Here is a 4,951-nt window from a genome sequence, read left to right as displayed (position 1 = left end):
CTGGGGTCTTCCTGTAATCCTAGGCCTGGGCAGCTTCAGGGCTGACTCAAGGATGTTGGAGTTCTCCCACCTCCATATCCTGGTAGAAGCCATATCCTAAGGGGAACCCAAACTGCCACTTCCTTTGAGAAGATTTCCATCTCCCTTTTCTCAAATTCTAGGGAACTGGCTGTCTAAACTACTTCATCTTACCTTGACTTACGACATTTCTTGTGCTGTCTGTCCTCCAACCTCTCTTGTGTTAACTTTCACTCAGTATATGATTTGCCTCTTCGACTGACTGGTGTCTTGGTCAGCTCGGGCTGCCTTACAAAATACCACAGACAGGGTGGCTCAAACAATGGAAATTTATTCTTCACAGTCTGGAGGCTGGGAAGTCCCAGATCTATCGGCCAGCAGATTCAGTGTCCAGTGAGAGCCCTCTTCCTGGTTTTCAGACGGCTGGCGGCTTCTGTGTCCTCACACGGCAGAGAAAGAGAGAATTGGATTCTTCCTCTTCTTACAAGGACACTAATCCCACCATGGGACCCCCACTTTCATGACCTTATCTAAACCTAATCACCTCTCAAGCCCACTCCAAGTATCATGACACGGGGATTAGGACTCCAACATATGAATTCCGGGGTTGGGGGGGGGACCACAGTCCTAGCAACTGGACTGTAAGCCCCGCACAGTGCTCAGTGAGCACTGAATGAAGAAATCAATGGTTGACTAAATGAATTATTGAATGAATGGTGAAATGAGTGAGTGAGTGAGTAAATGAATAGACTAATGATGGGAGGCAATAATAGGACTGGGGTGAAGTGACAAAAGGGTCAAAAAGTCCTAGAGGGGTTCGGACTTGGGTCCAGGGAGGGGAGGAGCAGAGAAAGGAGACCCACAGGGGCTGGGCAGCTACCACGGCAGAATGTCCTAAGGGAGACAACGCAGGGGCTTGGGCCTGGACTCCCTTACAGAGCCCATTTATTAAAACTTACATAAGTGCCATTTGTCACGAACATTGTGCATCTTGCTTTGACGTGGCCAGTCTTGACGGCTGAGGGCTCTGCTCTGGTGTATCTCTCACCTGGATGTGGGAAGGCTTTGTTACCAGCACAGCAGGTACAGCCTCTGAGGAAGGGCCTGCGAAGTCCTGTGGACCTGGCTGCCTCCTACAAGCCTTTCAGCGAGATTCCTAGTCCTCTCAGGTCAGAGCCAGGGGGCCACTATCTCTCCTCCCCTTCTCCACCCTTTGCCATCCCTTCCCAGTCCCTGGTTCCACACCGGCACTGCCAGAGCCTGTGGGGCCCCACACAACCCCAGAGCGCCACAGATGTCTGCATGGATTTGCAGCTACGAATGAAAAGCCGAGGTTTGTTTTGAATGGATTGTGGCTCTGGAGAGAAAGCCTGGGGATGCAAATCTGCCATGAGTGGGATGCAGATGGGAAGCAGATGTGGGAAGTCCCTGCTCCATCCCCTAAGGCCCACCTTAGAGAACTCATGCCTTTCTGCTCAGACCTGCTCAAGGCCCGGTCTGCTCAGCTGTTCCCCCATCATCTCCTCTTTCTCAGTCATTTGCATTTTCCTTTCTCTGGCATTCCTATAGGGTAGTCTATATCCCTCACCTCTCCTCTCTCTACTTCTGTCTCTCTCTTTCTCTCTGTCTCCCAGTCTCTGTTTCTCTCACTCCATCTCTTTGTCTTCACATCTATCTTACCCTATCTCTTGCTCTCAGACAGTCTCTGACCCTGTCTGTCCTAGGTCTCTGACTCTCACTCCCTCCCTCTTCCTGGCTGCTTCCCAAGGCCAGTGCCCCTACCCTCCATGCTTGGATAAGTCTGCCAATCAGCTTGAGCTCCTGGAGTGAGGAACAGGAAGAACAGGCCAAGGGCAGACAGCAGCCCCTGTTCCATGAAGGAAGGCGATTTTAAGCCAGAGAGGCCTGGACGGGCTGAGGCCAAGAATTTCTCACTTACCCACAGGGCTGGATATTTAGTCTGAGTTGGGGAGGGCAGGTGGCAACCAGCCTGGAGCTCCCAAGCCTCCAAGAGCAGCTCGGCTGCGGGCCCTCCCCAGCCTGACGTCCCCTTCAGCAGACATCTCTCTCCCTCCGACATCTCTCTCCCTCCTAGCCTGGACCCTACTCCTTCCAGCAGCAGGGAGAAGCAGCACCGCAGGGCACCACAGTCACTGTCTGCCCAGGTGAAGGGCAGGTGGGACACGATGGGGTGTGTTTTGTATCCCTCCCTGCTCTCCCAAGAGCTGGGAGCAGCTCTTGCCTTTCAACCCCTGCAGGGCCTCAGACAGTCTCCCAAGGCAAATTTTCCTTTGGCCTGTGTACAGACTAAATACTTTATCCAATTGCTATGGGCTCCACCTCCAGTTGTCTTATTCTCCGTTACGGGTCTGTCCACAGCCCTCTGAGCTCTCAGGCTTGGGATGATTTGCCGCACAGTCCAGAGGCCCCTAGTGATCTGACACACGAATGTTAAATGCATGTACAGGTGGAGAATCCTATACAACTTTGGGGGGAACCTCGAGGGACACACAAAACCATCCCCAAATAGGCTTCTGTCATTCCCAGGAGACTGGAATCGTTTAGAGGACAATGTCACAAATACAGCTGCAGTTGTGAATGAGGGTGCTGTCAGAGGACAGCTGGGGCCGGTCTCCCTGGCACTCTCCAAGACTCTGCTCAGGGCTGCCTTCCCCCAGCAGGCATTTGCTGTGGGACCCAGGGGCACCCTGTAGTCCTGGCACTGGGCTGGCACTGAAGGGCATCACCATAGTGCTGTATCACAAGGCATGGTCCCGGAGGCATGGCATTTAGGTGGTGGCCGAGCCCTTGGTTCTGGAATCCTTCATGCACTGAGAACCTATCCCATGCTGACTCTGTGCTGGGCAGTGTGTGGGAGTGGGAGCACACCAGACAGGGTGCCTGCGTTCATGAAGGAAGACAACGGGGTGGTGAGAGCTGGGACAGTGGTCAGGAAGGGCCTGGAGCAGGTCACAGCAGATGTCTCTGAGCTTCAGTTGCTTCACCCATGAAATGGGGGCGATAACAGGGCTGTTCTGAGGAGTCAGTGAGGTAATCAATACATGGTAACTGTAGTGATAACAGACCACGAATAAGGACCAGGCAGCTAAAGCAGTTAGCAGCAACAGACAGGGCGTGGGCATAGCATGTGCTGTCAGCGCTCTGCCCACACCCTCAGGTCCCTGTATCACTTCAGGACCCCCTTGCCAACACCTGTCCCCCGCTGCTGGAACCCACTTTGGCTGCCTACATGGAGGTCAGGGAAATGCCTGGAAAGTTACTTCCCTCAGTCCCCATGGGCTGCCCCTAACTGATGGCTCTGGGTGAGGGGTATAATCACTTCCATCTCCCAAGCTCCCTGCACACTGAGCCATACCCCCACCCCCTCACCCCATCCGCCCCCGTGGCCTCTTGCCTGACATCTCAGTCTTGCTTAGCTTCTTTCTCTTCTCAGTCTCCCACCCCCACTCCTGGGAAGATTCCTAAGAATTTCACTTGCTCACAAATCCTTGTTGCAGGGTCTGCTTCTGGGCATACAATTTAAGAAACAGAGAAGTGCCAAGTAAACATTAGGAGGTGTCCCCTAAGTTGTGTGACCCAGTGTTCTTACAGAGCCATGGAAGGGTCCTATAGGCCAAGGTGGGTCCTCTCAAGCCCCTAAGGAATTAGTCACAGCGGCCTTCTAACTCTGAGGAAATCTGGGCTCCCTGTATTTGAACATGGCAAAGGCCAGGGCCGTGGGAAGCTGGCCTATATCTCTTAGCCTTTGGGTCAGGAAACCGTCTGAGCCGCTGGCTTCAGGAGTCTGTGTCCTTCCTCCAGGGATTACACAGGGTGCCAAAATATGGCATAAAATCATATTTAACTATTGCCATCTTTCTCTATTCCTGGGAACCCCAAATGGGTCAGCTGAAGTTAAATCTTTATTGTCCCTCTTCCCACATCCCATCAGAGGAGAAACGGCAGACCCACACATAGCGGCTGGCAGGCGCTGATCCAGATGCTGGTCTGGATTATTTTTCTGGACTTCGTGATGTTTGTGGTATTCGCTAGCTTTTAAAAATTTTGTGACATGTGATTTTTTTCTTACTCTAAATAAATATCCTTCTTCATACCTAATTTTATGTTCTTTTTCTTAAAGCAGGCTCTCCAAATTTTACAAGCTTCAGATAACAGAAAACCTCAGTACACTTTGACCATCCGATGAGTGGAAGAATTTTTCACAGACTGGCTTCTGGCTCCATACATCTCAACCCTTCTTCCTCCTCTCCTGTCTGCAGACTTCTGGTGCCAGATGTGATACGTCTCTGGCCCTGCACCTGGCACTGCTTGAGGTGAGTCCCCACAGTGCACAGTGGGAATATTCCAAAAAGCCATTTCTAAACATCTTTTTTTGTTTTGTTTTTGGGGTTTTTTTGGGGGGGATTAGGTTTATTTATTTATTTTAATGGAGGCACTGGGGATTGAACCCAGGACCTCGTACATGCTAAGCACGCATTCTACCACTGAGCTATAACCTCCCCCCAGAAAGCCATTTCTAACTAGCTTAGCTAGCAATAAATATATGACATAAATGTATTATACGTGATCAAACTGAATGTTTTCCCAACATAACCAATGAAAATGTGACAGTAAACTCAACTGAATGTATTCCCAACTCAGATTCCCTTAGTTACATCTCCGAATGCCATAGCCTCCCCCTCCTCAGCTGACATGAAGAGAGGTGTGACAGAGAAGAAACTGGGGTGGAGGCAGTGGTCTCAACCTATTATAGTTCAAAAATCTTACTTTAGCAAATATTATAAAATATATGACCTTGAAAAAATATATGACCTTGGAAGGGGCTCATGCGAGTAAGGGGCCCTATGTGTAAGAATTCTCAGGACACCTGCCTCTGATGGCTGGATTGCTTGAGGCTCAGACATAGGCTATT

The 4,951-nt window shown here is 50.8% G+C and overlaps 1 long non-coding RNA gene across 1 annotated transcript; it reads right to left on the bottom strand.

Moving 5' to 3' along the window:
• Positions 1–338: 338 nt before the first annotated feature.
• LOC141577803 (uncharacterized) lies at positions 339–3,372 on the bottom strand. The gene is made up of 3 exons (XR_012507271.1): positions 1,958–3,372; positions 978–1,066; positions 339–458 (listed from the first exon to the last, which is right to left on the bottom strand). It is a non-coding gene; the product is annotated as an uncharacterized LOC141577803 (long non-coding RNA).
• Positions 3,373–4,951: the final 1,579 nt, after the last annotated feature.

Source organism: Camelus bactrianus, chromosome 6, assembly GCF_048773025.1.
Source record: "Camelus bactrianus isolate YW-2024 breed Bactrian camel chromosome 6, ASM4877302v1, whole genome shotgun sequence".
Taxonomy (NCBI): domain Eukaryota; kingdom Metazoa; phylum Chordata; class Mammalia; order Artiodactyla; family Camelidae; genus Camelus; species Camelus bactrianus.
Note: the sequence above shows the minus strand (reverse complement) of the source record. Positions and strands in the feature narration are given on the sequence as shown.